Raw genomic sequence first — 20,269 nt, 5'->3', positions numbered from 1 at the left:
AAAATAGAATCTGATTCTCATCAGTGATCACGCAACGTATTCTTGACGGGTCTTGAGCTTTTGTCTCCTCTGGACCAGGGTCGTTGATTCCTCCCAGTCCCTCTTCGTCACCACTTGTCGCGTCATCTCACGGGAATTCCGCTGTTTTTCCCCCCACTTTCGTATCACAATTCTTCGGCTTCGAGTAACCGGGTTTATTTAGAGTATTTTTGCCTTCTGGCTTTTTGCCAGGGTAAATTAGATAAGTATACGAGTTGTTTCTTATATCTTTTTCATCTTGATTTCCGTTCACACCCGCTCAGCGTACCCTCTGTGATCTCTACAGGTTCACTGGTCAATCCGTAGTGCGCTACGGAGAGCTGCTGTGCCAGTCAACCAGCCTGTGACAACGCGTGCAAGACTTCACCAGCAGCTCACTCACCACCACACAGTGCAATACCCTCGCCTGACCTTGGGTGTGGTCTACAACCTGATGATGGCTGCCATCCGCCAGTCATCCACCACCTTTACCCATCCCCCGCTGCCTGCCATCCACGATTCATCATCCGTCAGCCGTGTCTGACACCCGCCGCTGCTTCGTTATCATTCCATACAGATTGGAGTTATTCCCATTAGATACACAGAACATATATTTGTAGTTTTGGTATGTCATTATATCAGTAATTATTGCCATTTAATATACCCACTATCTTCATCATGATTAATCTACTCACTCTATGCCCAAGGTATTCATTTATCATGCGTTTCTATCAATATACACTTTTGTACTTTTTGCGTTCATATTTTTAACCTTGAGTGTCTACAAGGAAACTCTCTTTCATCAATTACCTTGATAAGAGAATCTCTTTGCCTTGACAACAGGCATTACACAGGCCTTCATACGGTACTTTTTTTTTGGTATGGAGTATACAAGAACCAATATACACTCATGGCTTCCTCTACGAGCCATGATTTAGAACGTTGCGCAGTCAAAATACCAACAAACGACACCTCCAGTAGCTGAGCCGTCTCCCACCTGTGTACCTATAACAAAAACAATTAGTCTTTTTTCTTTACTGTTTCTATATATTACAACTGACTTCACGCGAGGTGTATAGGATCCAACGCTTCTTCCACTCTTGTTTTCTCAATATCTTATAAGAGTATAGGTGCTTGATCCTGCCTGTTGGGCAGCGAGTCATTGCCAGTTGTCATGATTCTCACGACCTCCTCATATTTTCCAGGTGCAGCACAAGACGAAGAATTCAGGAGATAAAAGAGCCACGATCTTCTCTTTTTTTTTTTTATACTTGTGTCCACATTTCCTCATGAGACAGATCATGATCATCGGAGTCCGCATACGTCTGTGTCTGACGTCAGTTATGCGCCGGAGTAGGGAGCTGGCTGGCTTCTTTCGTCTTGGTCGGGAAGGTAAGTTTATTGTAAGATAAGCAGCAAGATGAGCCCTGTGAAGAAAACAGAAGGCTTTAAAATTTTCATGAGCTTACTGTATCGAAGTCAGGAACAGACGAACAATAGCCTCGGCTGTCCACATCCACTTTTTAGCTATAAGTTGCCAAAACAAGAACCCACTGTCTACAGTCAAGCTCCACAGCGTCCCATGGTTAACCTCGACTTGATCGGATGAGAAAGGTTTAGTTTTTTCCGTTAGTTTATCCCGATCTGATTGCACAGTGATAAGCCTTATGGAGCTTGCCTTTCTCTACAACAACCTTTTTCACATCATCGATGGTTGTGATATAGCAGTACTAAGGGAGACACACTATGTTCTGTCATTGTTCAACAGTTACACAGCCTAGACTAGAGGCAAGATGGTCACTGAACTTGCAACCAATATTTTTACTTCTAGTATCCGCTGGCTAACGACAGACAACATGCCGAGCAATGAGGCCATCCCACAGTAGGTGGAAGACCCGGTATTGGAGAGAGTGAAGGCAGGACGCTGCGGGTATTTCAAACACTGAGTGTATGATCCAGGTATTCAAGGTGTCTGGTGGTTTGATCATGTGGAGGCCAGTGTGTACATTTAAAGAGACACCAAGGTTCCATGAAACAGCGATTCATCCCTGTCTCACAGATTCGAACTTCGGCCTGGATCAATCCGCGCCAGGATCTTCATGTGAACTACAAACACTTATGAGATTTCTCACCTCTTTAACAGATAGAAAAAAACACAAAATCTGGTTCAGATCCATTGGTTCAACAGTAAGGAATGTCAGACCTGTGCTCCAATAGGTGCGGTGACCAAACTTGAGAAGTATATCTTAGTTTTTGGTCTTATTTTGCTGAATAGTTTTTAAGCATAAACTTAGATTCAGTGGCAGCCTTATCTCGCTCCGGAGGTCCGGAGTGCCAGTTCTATCTTCACTACAGTAGCTGGACATTGTATTATCTTCACTATTGGCACAGGTCAGGTGTATGTGCTCTAAGGTGAATGTGTGTGTCGTGCAAAATGTGTTGTATGGCTTTAAGTAAATTGCGTTTACGTTAGATCTTTTAAAGAGCGAACCATTAACGATCGGAATGTATTGATCTGTTCATATCCTGTCTTAAGAGCAGAACGAGGCAAAGTTTATGATATAATTTTCCATTTTCTGTAATACTATGTAAGCTAATGTGAAGCTAGAATGACAAATATACCTCTCTTAAAAAGATATTAGCATGAGGCAAGGAAATCCACCAAGTGTGGCGCATATAAGAGTCAGTTGATGACACCCGGATTCTGTGTCAAATGATTTCGACTCGTAAGGATCAACTCTGAACTATTAGAAACGCTTACCATATTGGTCATGCACATATCAATTGAGGGATGATTTGTATCTGAAATACTTTAAGCTTATGTGATGTTTTCTGTGCTAATACTTGCTTATGAAAGCCTTTGAATCTCCCTCTCATTGTAACCAATTTAGAATAAACACTAAGGAATGGTTATCTTGCCTTTTTTCATAAATCATTATCATCCAGAGGGTGGCTGAAAAGGAGAGATTATTGAAGATAGTATAATTATTTCATTTGAAGAAAAGCGTCATGGTATAACCATAAATATCTTTCATAGCTTAGTAGGTTCGGACATCAATGTCGCCTCCCTCCGTTGCTCGCCACACGCCGCCTACTCTCCGCCACCCGCTGCCTGCCACCCGCCATCCATCATGTGTTGTCTGCCATCCACCATCCATCATCCAACAACTATCCTCGCCACCCGCCAACTGTTGCCTGCCACCAGCTGCAGCCACCCGTTACCTATCACACTACACCTATTGTCTCCTACTGTATTCTGACCTGCGTTCTTGATTAAAACAGGGACGTAAGAAAACTACACAGGAGCAAACAAGCCTACAGCCACCTTATACCAGTAGTGTTAGCCGCTTATTGTATTTTCTGGTTCAAATTAAAGCACGTATTGATATCGAGTTGTTAAGTAGTTAGACTGTTAAATAGTTGCTGAAATTTGTGAACGCAATTTAGCGAATAACTGGAATATCATGGATATACTAAATGTGTTCAATGGTGTCTGAATTGTCTAGTTAGTCATATATTTGACCACAACTCTGATCATCCTGGAAACAGAACGTTGCTTATCCTACGGCCTGATATCCAAATGTCCATATACTTCAGCTTTCTGTAAGTACTAGATTTTCTTCAACCTGTGTCTAGTTGCGTTTAACCTTCATTAGTAGCATAAACCTCACGTTCAGAATGATTTTGTCTGTATATAGCAGTATTTAACATAAGTTCAGCAGCATTTACCCTACGTCCTGCATTTTATTAACCCACGTTTAGCAGTAATCAACATACATTCACGATCATCTAATCTAAGTCTGAAAACGTACAACCTGCGTTTAACAGTACTTGATATACATTCAACAGTATCTAACGTAATCAACCAATGTTCATCCGAAATTAACCTACGTTCAGCAGTATTACCCTAAATTCAACAGTACTTAATCTATGTTTAACAACATCTAACCAACGTTTAACAGTAGTTAACCTACGTTCATCCGAATTTAACCTACATTCAACAGTATACGCTTAGCGGTGTCTAATCTAAGTTTGATAGCATCTAACCTACGTTGTATCTCCTATGCTAAGCTGTATCCATCATACGCTCAAGCTTTTCAATTATCTCGACCATCCGCTGGCACTACACAACCATCTCGCTGTCCGCTCCAGAGAAATGCGCTGACTGAAATCTCCCCCAGCAATTGGTGTCCAGATTTCTCTACGTTCCCTTTAACGATCTCAAATCATCCGTTACTCACGTCTTTGTCGGTCATCAGGTCTCCGGGTTCCACGTAGTCCCCCACCACAACGCTTCCCATCACTTACCCACAGCACGTGAGCCGCCCCAAGCGCCCACAACCTCTGTTTACCAGCCTGTCTCTGCATTCCCCTACGGTGGCGCAGCTCCTGTGAGGCGCATTCAGTAGGTGAAGGATTTGTGAGGACGTGTAGGACTATATGTACCAACGCTAGCATCAGCAGCATCAATAGCAAGGCTATCCTCAGTAGCATCAATAGCAAGGCTATCCTCAGTAGCATCAATAGCAGGACTATCCTCAGTAGCATCAATAGCATGATTATCCTCAGTAGCATCACTAGCAAGACTATCCTCAGTAGGATCAATAGCAAGACTATCCTCAGTAGGATCAGTAGCAAGACTATCCTCAGTAGCATCAACAGCAGGGCTATCCTCAGTAGCATCAATAGCAAGATTATCCACAGTAGCATCACTAGCAAGACTCTCCTCAATAGCATCAATAGCAAGGCTATCCTCAGTAGCATCAATAGCAAGGCTATCCTCAGTAGCATCAACAGCAGGGCTATCCTCAGTAGCATCAATAGCAAGATTATCCACAGTAGCATCACTAGCAAGACTCTCCTCAATAGCATCAATAGCAAGGCTATCATCAGTAGCATCAATAGCAAGACCATCCCCAGTAGCATCAATAGTAAGATTATCCTCAGTAACATCAATAGCAAGATTATCCTCAGTAGCACCAATAGCAAGACTATCCTTAGTAGCATCAATAAAAAGATTATCCACAGTAACATCATTAGCAAGACTATCCACAGTAGCATCAATAGCAAGACTATCCTCAGTAGCATCAATAGCACGATTATCCACAGTAGCATCACTAGCAAGACTATCCTCAGTAGCATCAATAAAAAGATTATCCACAGTAACATCATTAGCAAGACTATCCTCAGTAGCATCAATAACAGGACTATCCTCAGTAGCATCAATAGCATGATTATCCTCAGTAACATCACTAGCAAGACTATCCTCAGTAGGATCAATAGCAAGAGTATCCTCAGTAGGATCAGTAGCAAGACTATCCTCAGTAGCATCAATAGCAAGAGTATCCTCAGTAGCATCAATAGCAAGATTATCCTCAGTAGCATCACTAGCAAGACTATCCTCAATAGCATCAATAGCAAGACTATCCTCAGTAGCATCAATAGCAGGACTATCCTCAGTAGCATCAATAGCATGATTATCCTCAGTAACATCACTAGCAAGACTATCCTCAGTAGGATCAATAGCAAGAGTATCCTCAGTAGCATCACTAGCAAGACTATCCTCAGTAGCATCACTAGCAAGACTATCCTCAGTAGCATCAATAGCAGGGCTATCCTCAGTAGCATCAATAGCAGGACTATCCTCAGTAGCATCAATAGCATGATTATCCTCAGTAACATCACTAGCAAGACTATCCTCAGTAGGATCAATAGCAAGACTATCCACAGTAGCATCATTAGGAAGACTATCCTCATTAGCATCAATAGCAAGAGTATCCTCAGTAGCATCAATAGCAAGACTATCCTCAGTACGATCAATAGCAAGACTATCCACAGTAGCATCATTAGGAGGACTATCCTCATTAGCATCAATAGCAAGAGTATCCTCAGCAGCATCAATAGCAAGACTATCCTTCGTAGCATCATCAACTACAACAATATATCAGTAACAGCCCCACCACCAGTAACAGTAACAGCGGCTGTTACAGTAGCCATCAACAATACCGTCATCTGCACCAACAATACTAGCAGCATCACCATCAATACCACCAACAGTACTGACAATGCCCTCCAACATCACCAACAATACCAACAGCAGCGACAACACTAGCAACAGCACCAACGATGCACCTAGCAGCTCCAACAATACCACTAGCAGCACCAACAATGCACCTAGCAGCTCCAACAATACCACTAGCAGCACCAACAATGCACCTAGCAGCTCCAACAATACCACTAGCAGCACCAACAATGCACCTAGCAGCTCCAACAATACCACTAGCAGCACCAACAATGCACCTAGCAGCTCCAACAATACCACTAGCAGCACCAACAATGCACCTAGCAGCTCCAACAATACCACAAGCAGCACCAACAATGCTAAAATTAGCACCAATAGCAAAAGCATCATCACCATCAATACCACACCAACAGCACTAACAGTAAGACAAACATCACCAACAATGCCATCAACATCACCAACAATACCACCAACATCACCAACAATACCACCACCAGCACCAATACCACCAACATCACCAACAATACCACCACCAGCACCAATACCACCAGTGGCACTAATTACGCCACCATTAGCACCAACAACACCAACAGAATTAGCAGAAATACCTCCATCACCAACAATACCTCTAGCATCGCCAACAATACCACGAGTAACATTTATGCCAGTGGTACCAGCACTACAACAATACCAAGAGTACCAGAACTACCAATAACACCAGCTGCACCACTTCCACCAGCTGAACGGCACCAAGAATACCACCAGCATCAACCATGATCACCAACACCAGTAATACCAACACCACAAATGGTACCATCATCTTCACCAACACAAACGTACCATCAGTACCACAATCTCCAGCAGTAGCCATCATCACCACCATCTCCAGCAGTACCATCTGCACCAACAGCACAGCTATGGTACTAAAGGCACCATTGCCGTTGTTTTCACCAACACCAACAGTGCCATTAGCGCTAGAGGCACCATTGCCGTTATCTTCATCAACACCAACAGTACCATTAGCGCTAGAGGCACCATTGCCGTTGTTTTCACCAACACCAACAGTGCCATTAGCGGTAGAGGCACCATTGCCGTTGTTTTCACCAACACCAACAGTACCATTAGCGCCAGAGGCACCATTGCCGTTGTCTTCATCAACACCAACAGTACCATTAGCGCTAGAGGCACCATTGCCGTTGTCTTCACCAACACCAACAGTACCATTAGCGCTAGAGGCACCATTGCCGTTGTCTTCACCAACCCCAACAGTACCATTAGCGCTAGAGGCACCATTGCCGTTATCTTCACCAACACCAACAGTGCCATTAGCGGTAGAGACACCATTGCCGTTATCTTCACCAACACCAACAGTGCCATTAGCGGTAGAGACACCATTGCCGTTGTCTTCACCAACACCAACAGTATCACCAACACCATCAATATCCCGAACACAAGCAGCACAAACAGTGGTAAAAGAGCCAATGATTGTTTTAACAGAAACAGAAGCACCTTACGCATTAACAGTACCGGCATTACCAGTAGCAAGTAACAGACGTAACAGGATCACATGAAACAACAGTACCGGCACCACCAGTAGCAGTAACAGGACTAACAGGACCGTTATCATCCATTGTTCCAGCATGGAATAGAAGCAATAACAGCACCACATGTAGCAGTAACAGAACCAAAAGAGCCAACAACAACAACAACAACAGTACTGCATTATTGCTAACAGTAGCGCCATCAGGATAAGTAATATCCCTAACAGTACCAACACTACGAACAGTAGCAACAACGGCCATTAACATCATACGTGATGCTAAAAACAGTACTGTATCTATTACCAGCAATATCAACAACATCAAATACAGAAATATGTATCATCAACAGTAGTACCTCTACCACCAACCACAAACAGTAGCAACAACAGAAGCAATTGCAACATCAACACCACAAAGCATCAGTAACGGTACCAGTAACACCAACAGTAGAAACACCAACAGGACGATCAGCAGCAGCAACACCCCCACGATGGCTTACGGGCCACACCTCCAGCACAACACCACCACCCAGGGCATTCCTTACATCTTGCTTGCTCACTGGGGAAATGCCCGCAGTCCTACCAACACCAGCAGCCAACACCAGCAACAGCAGCAGCAGCAGCAGCACCAACAGTAGCAACAACTGTTGTAAAAGCAGCGTCAGCTTCAGCAGCAACAGAAGCGCCAGTAGCACAAACAGTAGATCACTGACAGAACCAACAGTTCTACAACAAGTGTGAGTTGTATGAACGCCATCAGCAACAGTAGCGGCATGGGGACCAATCATACTGTTCCTCCCGTCTTCATCCAACAGTGGCAGTAGAATGACTAGACCTACCAACACTACATGCCACACTTAACACACATGAACGTAGCACCATCAGTAGCAGCACCAGCACCATCACTCGGATGAACCACATGAATACATTCAATTGCAGCAGCAGCAGCAGCAGCAGCAGTAGCACCCAGCACGACCAGAAACAACAGGAGCAACTTATGACTGTTGTCGACCCCAAGCGACTGGTCACCACTCTATCGCCGCCACCCGGGGCACTCGATCGCACCAACACATGACATAGCCTCCGTTTGACGTAATACGTGAGTTGATATCAGATCTGCTGATGGCGTCAACATCACCTCTCATTTCCCCCCCGAAGACCCACCATCATCACCTCCACCACTATAGGTGATGACTCGAGACAATATCTATGGGCGTTTTATACAAGCGAACCAGACAAGCGTCGTCGTATCGCCGTGCCTGTAGTTGTAGATAGCTACGCAGGGGAGGTGGAGTATAATCACCGGCGAGTAACACGGGAAGCCACAGAACAAACGATCCATCCCACTCACAGATCTGGTGGTTGGCTGCGTCATGTATATTTTTCTTTTAACTTTCTCCATCTCTCTCTCTCTCTCTCTCTCTCTCTCTCTCTCTCTCTCTCTCTCTCTCTCTCTCTCTCTCTCTCTCTCTCCCCCACCCACGAGGCCGCGCGTGCTGTAGATGACTGCCGATAACTTCGTAAATAACAGCTCTTACGCTGGAGACAGGTTCCCCTTCGGCTTGATCGGGCACTGTTTATTCTGAATATATATATATATATATATGTATATATATATATATATATATATATATATATATATATATATATATATATATATATATATATATATATATATATATATATATATATATATATATATATATATTACAAGCTTTTCATTCAAATGCTGTTTACTCACAACCCACTCGTTGTTGTGATGAATTTACCTTCGCATTGTGAATTACGACAGAGTCTCCAGAATCAGACCCCTGCTTGTCTTTCTCTGCTTTAAGATATTAGGTGGTAAAGTCTGGATGACTTTGCTGTTGGATTGAAAGTTTGGATGGAGCTTATGGTACCGCTGATTGGCTTGAAGAACTCTCTGCATATGTGGTAGAATATGGAAGCTCTTGTATTTGGGTGAGGAGGAGGAGGTGGAGCAGAGGATTGTGGGGACGTGTTGGGTGCACGTGAATCCTTCACTATATTAGACTTCACTTGGTGTTCTGGATTTCTGCCCAAGCCTGTCCAGAGACAGCTGTTTGACCTCCATCCAAAAGTTAAAAGCAGCAGCATTCAGTTCAACCCCATAAGTAACTGTGAAAAACTTCCTTCCATTTTTTTTTTTTTTTTGCATCAATTGGACCCAAGCGTCTCTCTTCCCTTAAAAGTGGAGTTGTTGACATGTCTAGTTCAGTGCCTAACTTAGGACCCCCATTGCTGGCGTGTATGGCCACAACTATACCTCAAGCATTTGCTACAGTCATCAGTTCTACTGAATCATTAAGGTAAAGAATGGAAGATTTTGAGTCAGTTCATTGCGAGTCCAGAGGAAAGAAGTGCGGCAGACAATACAAGGTTTTTTTTTTTCGAAACCAACCAGCAGATGGCTCACAAGGTCCATACTGTAGTGGGTGCTATAGAAGCAACAGAGGCAACTGAGATATTACTGAACCAAATTAAAACAGCAAAAGGTCGATTATCCCTTCCTCATGTCATAAAACTTCTTGGAATACTCTTGCTAACAGCAGCCATCGGGGGCATTAAGAGTGCTGGGTCATTTTATGGATCGAATTTGGGACAACGGAGAGACTAAGAATTGTCCCTCACTTGGAAGATTTAGGAAAAGCTTCTAAAACTGCTTTTATTCAATCTTACAGATGGTGTGCCATCAGTGTACCAGTTTACTATACTCGTGAGTGTGAGCTTGCAGGACCATACCTTCTTTTGGTTTTGGAAAAGACTTAAGATAGTGCTGCCTACTGCATAGCAGCAATGGAATCAGCTGCACGGTATATTCGACCGATGAAGGAAAAGAGTGTGTCCTCGCTGCCTGAACTGAGTGCATCAGGAAGGCAATACAGCAATGTTGATTTGAATGTATTGCAACTTGGCTTCACTACTGGCAGAGAAGCATCAGCACCATATTCATCTCAGCCTCATGAGTTTGTCACCACAAAAGTCTTTGTATGTATATATATATATATATATATATATATATATATATATATATATATATATATATATATATATATATATATATATATATATATATACATGTATATATATATATATATATATATATATATATATATATATATATATATATATATATATATATATATATATATATATATATATATATATATATATATATATATATATATATATATATATATATATATATATATATATATATGTATATATATATATATATCCCTGGGGATAGGGAAGGAAGAATACTTCCCACGTATTCCCTGCGTGTCGTAGAAGGCGACTAAAAGGGAAGGAAGCGGGGGGCTGGAAATCCTCCCCTCTCGTTTTTTTTATTTTTTCCAAAAGAAGGAACAGAGAAGGCGGCCAGGTGAGGATATTCCCTCAAAGGCCCAGTCCTCTGTTCTTAACGCTACCTCGCTGTCGCGGGAAATAGCGAATGGTATGAAAGAAAAGAAAGAAAGAAAAAAAAAAAAAATATATATATATATATATATATATATATATATATATATATATATTTATTTATTTTGCTTTGTCGCCGTCTCCCGCGTTTGCGAGGTAGTGCAAGGAAACAGACGAAAGAAATGGCCCAACCCATCCACATACACATGTATGTACATACACGTCCACACAAACAAATATACATACCCGTACATTTCAATGTACACATATATATACACACACAGACACATACATATATACACATGCACACAATTCACACTGTCTGCCTTTATTCATTCCCATCACCACCTCGCCACACATGGAATAACATCCCCCTCCCCCCTCATGTGTGCGGGGTAGCGCTAAGGAAAGACAATAAAGGCCCCATTCGTTCACACTCAGTCTCTAGCTGTCGTGCAATAATGCCCGAAACCACAGCTCCCTTTCCACATCCAGGCCCCACAGAACTTTCCATGGTTTACCCCAGACGCTTCACCTGCCCTGATTCAATCCATTGACAGCACGTCGACCCCGGTATACCACATCGATCCAATTTACTCTATTCCTTGCCCTCCTTTCACCCTCCTGCATGTTCAGGCCCCGATCACTCAAAATCTTTTTCACTCCATATTTTTCACCTGACGTTCTTCAGGTCAGGTTGGTCCGTACGTGCACTCCTGGTAGCGGCGTACCAGGTCCGCTGGCTGAGTCAACCACACCCAGGGTACATCCTTGCTACGGCTCATCGTTTCTGCCTCTACATAACTAAGATCCTCTCCATCCGCTGCTGAAACTCTGTTCAGATTGAAGCTATGAGTGTCCCTATGAACATATCCAAGGCTCATTACCCTTACTGGGAACGAGACTGACACATTAAACACATTCTGCTGTGACAGAGCAAGTTATGACTTCCCAGGACTGTGACAGGGGTTAGCTTTATGTCCCCCTGGCTTAGCAACGGCACTGCAGGCTGTATTTGTGCCGATCTGGTACTGACTGACCCAACACTGACCTCGTCTCTGCTCTGCGCAGTGCGGATGATGTTTGTTTTATGACCAAGACAATTATAGTTGAGTTTCCTTTGTTAAATACTCCACATATTTACTGTTCCACTTTTCAACACTATTCATTTTGATTGTTTCTTTGAATTGGCACGTTTTTCCTGTATTTCCTTACTTGAACACCACGAATATTACATTCAATAGATTACTTAATCTTATAGCAGACCTGCTATGGACGATACCAGGTCTCGTGAGTCTAACACTTCAACTCTTACCGGTAACTTACTGTTACAGCCTTGATACAAACTATGAAAGAAGTTAAACACTACGTCTCTTCAATTATCCTTACAATCTGATATTCTATTCACTACGAACTAAACAATTTTAAGAAATCATCTCTCGAGAAGGGAGTGAGGCGTGGGCAGACCACGCACTATGACGCTGACAAACCCAGACAACAAAGGCCGTGCTGTTTTTAACGCCTCGACTCTCTTCCCAATTACATTTCCCTTCATTGAATTAAATTTTTACTTCCTAGTTATCAAAATCATAAAATTAAACTAATACTCGTTAATCCTGCTACCTTATCGCATAAAGTAGGACGGACTTGACAACTACGTTTATCCTCTCATCAGATCTCACTCCAGCTCGCATCCAACATTATATATTTTACCATCGCGTCCCAGTGAATCAAACCCAGGCTACCCTAAACAGCAGGCGGTCAGCGTACCACTGGACCACCGACGGAACAAAAGACTGTCTTTCTGGAAATGCTATCTACAGCTCCTGTTTCCTTGCCCACTCATTGTGGACTTGTAGGGTGAGACAGGCCGCCCACACTCTGACACCAAAGACGCTGTCAATCGACTCACGGTTATTCCGGTATTATCTATATATCAGAATCCAATGAGTCAATTTGCGGTGTCCCAGGGATCATGGAGTTGGCGGCCTATCCCACCATACAGGTCAACAGAGTGTGGGTGGAGTCCTGGAGTAGTACATAGCAGCTGCAGAGAGACAGGTTTTTGTCTCATCGGTGTTCTCGGTGACCTGGGTTCGACTCTAAGGCGCAAATTGGTAAGATTATTATTATCATTGTTATATTATTATATTATTATCACTATTATTATTATTATTATTATTATTATTATTATTATTATTATTATTATTATTATTATCATTAATATTATTATTATTATTATTATTATTATCATTATTATTATTATTATTATTATTATTATTATCATTATTATCATTATTATCATTATTATTATTATCATTATCATTACTATTATTATTATTAATATCATTATTATTATTACTGTTATTATTGCTTTTGTCATTATTGTTATTATTATCATCACTATTACTATAATTATTATTATATATATATATATATATATATATATATATATATATATATATATTTATTTTTTTTTTTTTTTTTTTTTTTTTGCTTTGTCGCTGTCTCCCGCGTTTGCGAGGTAGCGCAAGGAAACAGCCGAAAGAAATGGTCCGACCCACCTCCATACACATGTATATACATACACGTCCACACACGCAAATATACATACCTACACAGCTTTCCATGGTTTACCCCAGACGCTTCACATGCCCTGATTCAATCCACTGACAGCACGTCAACCCCGGTATACCACATCGATCCAATTCACTCTATTCCTTGCCCTCCTTTCACCCTCCTGCATGTTCAGGCCCCGATCACCCAAAATCTTTTTCACTCCATCTTTCCACCTCCAATTTGGTCTCTCACTTCTCCTCGTTCCCTCCACCTCCGACACATATATCCTCTTGGTCAATCTTTCCTCACTCATTCTCTCCATGTGCCCAAACCATTTCAAAACACCCTCTTCTGCTCTCTCAACAAAGCTCTTTTTATTTCCACATATCTCTCTTACCCTTACGTTACTTACTCGATCAAACCACCTCACACCACACATTGTCCTCAAACATCTCATTTCCAGCACATCCACCCTCCTGCGCACAACTCTATCCATAGCCCACGCCTCGCAACCATACAACATTGTTGGAACCACTATTCCTTCAAACATACCCATTTTTGCTTTCCGAGATAATGTTCTCGACTTCCACACATTCTTCAATGCTCCCAGGATCTTCGCCCCCTCCCCACCCTATGATCCACTTCCGCTTCCATGGTTCCATCCGCTGCCAGATCCACTCCCAGATATCTAAAACACTTCACTTCCTCCAGTTTTTCTCCATTCAAACTTACCTCCCAATTGACTTGACCCTCAACTCTACTGTACCTAATAACCTTGCTCTTATTCACATTTACTCTTAACTTTCTTCTTTCACACACTTTACCAAACTCAGTCACCAGCTTCTGCAGTTTTTCACATGAATCAGCCACCAGCGCTGTATCGTCAGCGAACAACAACTGACTCACTTCCCAAGCTCTCTCATCCCCAACAGACTTCATACTTGCCCCTCTTTCCAAAACTTTTGCATTCACCTCCCAAACAACCCCATCCATAAACAAATTAAACAACCATGGAGACATCACACACCCCTGCCGCAAACCTACATTCACTGAGAACCAATTACTTTCCTTTCTTCCTACACGTACACATGCCTTACATCTTCGATAAAAACTTTTCACTGCTTCTAACAACTTGCCTCCCACACCATATATTCTTAATACCTTCAACAGAGCATCTCTATAAACTCTATCATATGCCTTCTCCAGATCCATAAATGCTTCATACAAATCCATTTGCTTTTCTAAGTGTTTCTCACATACATTCTTCAAAGCAAACACCTGATACACACATCCTCTACCACTACTGAAACCAAACTGCTCTTTCCCAATCTGATGCTCTGTACATGCCTTCACCCACTCAATCAATACCCTCCCATATAATTTACCAGGAATACTCAACAAACTTATACCTCTGAAATTTGAGCACTCACTCTTATCCCCTTTGCCTTTGTACAATGGCACTATGCAAGCATTCCGCCAATCCTCAGGCACCTCACCATGAGTCATACACACATTAAATAACCTTACCAACCAGTCAATAATACCGTCACCCCCTTTTTTAATAAATTCCACTGCAATACCATCCAAACCTGCTGCCTTGCCGGCTTTCATCTTCCGCAAAGCTTTCACTACCTCTTCTCTGTTTACCAAATCATATTCCCTAACCCTCACACTTTGCACACCACCTCGACCAAAACACCCTATATGTGCCACTCTATCATCAAACACATTCAACAAACCTTCAAAATTCTCACTCCATCTCCTTCTCACATCATCACTACTTGTTATCACCTCCCCATTTGCGCCCTTCACTGAAGTTCCCATTTGCTCCCTTGTCTTACGCACTTTATTTACCTCCTTCCAGAACATCTTTTTATTCTCCCTAAAATGATACTCTCTCACCCCAACTCTCATTTGCCCTCTTCTTCACCTCTTGCACCTTTCTCTTGACCTCCTGTCTCTTTCTTTTATACATTTCCCACTCAATTGCATTTTTCCCTGCAAAAATCGTCCAAATGCCTTTATCTTCTCTTTCACTAATAATCTTACTTCTTCATCTCACCACTCACTACCCTTTGTAATCAACCCACCTCCCACTCTTCTCATGCCACAAGCATCTTTTGCGCAATCCATCACTGATTCCCTAAATACATCCCATTCCTCCCCCACTCCCCTTACTTCCATTGTTCTCACCTTTTTCCATTCTGTACTCAGTCTCTCCTGGTACTTCCTCACACAAGTCTCCTTCCCAAGCTCACTTACTCTCACCACCCTCTTCACCCCAACATTCACTCTTCTTTTCTGAAAACCCATAGTATACATGGCGTGTTCAGTGTTGTAAATGAAAATGGTGAAGAGCTTGTAGATTTATGTGCTGAAAAAGGACTGGTGATTGGGAATACCTGGTTTAAAAAGCGAGATATACATAAGTATACGTATGTAAGTAGGAGAAATGGCCAGAGAGCGTTATTGGATTACGTGTTAATTGACAGGCGCGCGAAAGAGAGACTTTTGGATGTTAATGTGCTGAGAGGTGCAACTGGAGGGATGTCTGATCATTATCTTGTGGGGGCTGAGGTGAAGATTTGTATATATATATATATATATATATATATATATATATATATGTGTGTGTGTGTTTGTGTGTGTGTGTTTGTGTGTGTGTGTTTGTGTGTGTGTGTTTGTGTGTGTGTGTTTGTGTGTGTGTGTGTGTGTGTGTGTGAGTGTGTGTGTGTGTGTGTGTGTGTGTGTGTGTGTGTGTGTGTGTGTGTGTGTGTGTGTGTGAGTGTGTGTGTGTGCACTTTTGTAATTTAAGATAACGTACATTTATAACCTTTCTTTTCACGTTGACACATCAAGTGACTTGTGACACTAACGTGTGGTAACTCCCCGGCCAGACCTAAGGTCGTCCTTGGCTATGACACCCACACTGTTGTTCCCCCACTGTTGCCACAATTCTCCCCTTCCCTCTGCATCTCCACCCAACCGACACTTGTTTTCGTGACTTAATCAAGACTTCTAATAAAGATACCGAAACAGAACCATCAGTGTGATCTTGTGAACACTATTCACATCATTGTACCCTCGAACAACCCTTATAGGCTACCTGAATTTGTATCATGGAGAGAATGGCGAGTCTGGTTGTGACCCAGAACAAACCGCCTGGCAACTTTGCCTGCAGCAGAAGCAGCGGGTTGGCTGCCGTGGGAAGGTGGCCGCCTGCCTCAGGTTGGACTGGCATCACTTCCTCACTCCGTGCACATCTTAAGCACGCCAGGGGTTGGAGTCATGCCAAGTCGTAAGGTCATGCTAGGCCAAGCAGTGCATCAGACGTATAAGAAAGCGTCAAGATAGATTGTGTTGTATATTTCAGGTTGGTTCAGGAGGGGAGGTAATGGCCAGGATAGGTAACGGAATACCTGAGAGTCGGTGATGAAACTGTTTGTTGCAAACTGGAAACTAGTTATAGAAGAGTTGGGGTAAAAAGACATCTGCGATTTAAAGGAAAGAATGGACGGAAAATATATTATGGTCTCTTCTGGGCCGCCGAAATTCTGGGAAGATGTGTGCTTTAGCCTTAAATCTGAAGATGATACACACACACACACACACACACACACACACACACACACGTATATATATATATATATATATATGTGTGTGTGTGTGTGTGTGTGTGTGTGCGTGTGTGTGTGTGTGTGTGTGTGTGTTCTTTTTTTTTCTTCTTTTTTCCTGATAACCTCAAGGAAAAATGAAACACACGTCCCATGTGCACTTTCGTGTGATAAATACATCATCAGGGGAGATACAGGTATGAGATAGAAGACTTAGAACAGTCACTATAGTTACACAAGGGAGGCAGAGCTAAGATGCCGTTGGTGCACGTGTTTGTTGTCTGTGGTCATCGGGTCTGTCACCGTGCCTGTCCGTCATTAGATTTGTTATGTGGACAAGATAGGACACTGTAAAAAAATTTTGCCAACGACAAAGATATCCAGTTTGTGTGGACCTTCACTAATATTCATGACACAATTCTTTGTGTATTTGATAAGAGAAGATTCAATGATATTTGTCTTGATCAAGGAGTTACAGAATATACCAGAATTAGTATCATTCCAGTCAATACAATGGTCATAAACTCTAAGAAGATTAAACAAAGCATTAATGAAGGTCCTCATAACTGGATGGCTTTGTCGTGTGGCAAAATTTGTACTCCGTTTCCTGTACTGACCACAGGCACGGTGCCGGACCCGAACACCACAAACCACAAACGCTTGTGTACCAACGGCGTCTTAGCTCCGCCTCTCTTGTACAGATACTCACTGTTGTAGGTCTTCTGTCTCATACCTGTCTCTCCAATGACGATGTGTTAATCACACGAAAGTGCACGAAGGATTTATCGTTTTTCATTCTTCTTTTTTGGTTTCCAGCAAATGCTACGTCACACGCATCAGTGACCTACTGCAACACACACACACACACACATATATATATATATATATATATATATATATATATATATATATATATATATATATATATATATATATATATATATATATATACATATATACACATAGAACATACAAACCTCAAACAGTCAGGATCGAATATATATATATATATATATATATATATATATATATATATCCCTGGGGATAGGGGAGAAAGAATACTTCCCACGTATTTCCTGCATGTCGTAGAAGGCGACTAAAAGGGGAGGGAGCGGGTGGCTGGAAATCCTCCCCTCTCGCTTTTTTTAAATTTTCCAAAAGAGGGAACAGAGAAGGGGCAAGGTGAGGATATTCCCTCAAAGGCCCAGTCCTCTGTTCTCAACGCTACCTCGCTAATGCGGGAAATGGCGAATAGTATGAAAGAAAAAAGAAAGATATATATATATATATATATATATATATATATATATATATATATATATATATATATATATATATATATATATATATATATATTTCAAACTATTCGCAATTTCCCGCATCAGCAAGGTAGCGTTAAGAACAGAGGACTTGGCCTCTAAGGGAACATCCTCACCTGGCCCCCTTCTCTGTTCCTTCTTATGGAAAATTAAAAAAAAAAACAAGAGGGGAGGATTTCCAGCCCCCCGCTCCCATATAGATATATATATATATATATATATATATATATATATATATATATATATATATATATATATATATATATATATATATATTTTATTTTTTTGCTTTGTCGCTGTCTCCCGCGTTTGCGAGGAAGCGCAAGGAAACAGACGAAAGAAATGGCCCAACCCACCCCCATACACATGCCTTGATTCAATCCACTGACAGCACGTCAACCCCGGTATACCACATCGCTCCAATTCATTCTATTCTTTGCCCTCCTTTCACCCTTCTGCATGTTCAGGCCACGATCACACAAAATCTTTTTCACTCCATCTTTCCACCTCCAATTTGGTCTCCCTCTTCTCCTCGTTCCCTCCACCTCCGACACATATATCCTCTTGGTCAATCTTTCCTCACTCATTCTCTCCATGTGACCAAACCATTTCAAAACACCCTCTTCTGCTCTCTCAACCACGCTCTTTTTATTTCCACACATCTCTCTTACCCTTACGTTACTTACTCGATCAAACCACCTCACACCACACATTGTCCTCAAACATCTCATTTCCAGCACATCCATCCTCCTGCGCACAACTCTATCCATAGCCCACGCCTCGCAACCATACAACATTGTTGGAACCACTATTCCTTCAAACATACCCATTTTTGCTTTCCGAGATAATGTTCTCGACTTCCACACATTTTTCAAGGCTCCCAAAATTTTCGCCCCCTCCCCCACCCTATGATCCACTTCCGCTTCCATGGTTCCATCCGCTGACAGATCCACTCCCAGATATCTAAAACACTTCACTTCCTCCAGTTTTTTTCCATTCAAACTCACCTCCCAATTGACTTGACCCTCAACCCTACTGTACCTAATAACCTTGCTCTTATTCACATTTACTCTTAACTTTCTTCTTCCACACACTTTACCAAACTCCGTCACCAGCTTCTGCAGTTTCTCACATGAATCCGCCACCAGCGCTGTATCATCAGCGAACAACAACTGACTCACTTCCGAAGCTCTCTCATCCCCAACAGACTTCATACTTGCCCCTCTTTCCAAGACTCTTGCATTTACCTCCCTAACAACCCCATCCATAAACAAATTAAACAACCATGGAGACATCACACACCCCTGCCGCAAACCTACATTCACTGAGAACCAATCACTTTCCTCTCTTCCTACACGTACACATGCCTTACATCCTCGATAAAAACTTTTCACTGCTTCTAACAACTTGCCTCCCACACCATATATTCTTAATACCTTCCACAGAGCATCTCTATCAACTCTATCATATGCCTTCTCCAGATCCATAAATGCTACATATATATATATATATATATATATATATATATATATATATATATATATATATATATATATATATATATATATATATATATATATATATATATATATATATAAAACGACATGATTTCTATCAATTTCTTTAGATATCATTTTTGTTTAGGAGATCCAATGTTGACCTTCAATTGTTAGTTCGTAATCCAACAGACAACGTACACTCCTTTCCCTGACTTTTGCTTTTAACATTTCTCCTAAAACGGAAGTAAGAATAATAG

At 41.8% G+C, this 20,269-nt stretch overlaps 1 pseudogene; it reads left to right on the top strand.

The window, feature by feature from the left end:
* Window positions 1-9,285: 9,285 nt before the first annotated feature.
* LOC139756944 (transmembrane protein 214-B-like) overlaps window positions 9,286-20,269 on the top strand; it is a 29,076-nt pseudogene continuing 18,092 nt past the window's right edge.

The sequence above is a fragment of the Panulirus ornatus genome, chromosome 23 (assembly GCF_036320965.1).
Source record: "Panulirus ornatus isolate Po-2019 chromosome 23, ASM3632096v1, whole genome shotgun sequence".
NCBI classification, from domain to species: domain Eukaryota; kingdom Metazoa; phylum Arthropoda; class Malacostraca; order Decapoda; family Palinuridae; genus Panulirus; species Panulirus ornatus.
The sequence above is the reverse complement of the archived record's forward strand: the minus strand, read 5'-3'. Positions and strand labels throughout refer to the sequence as shown.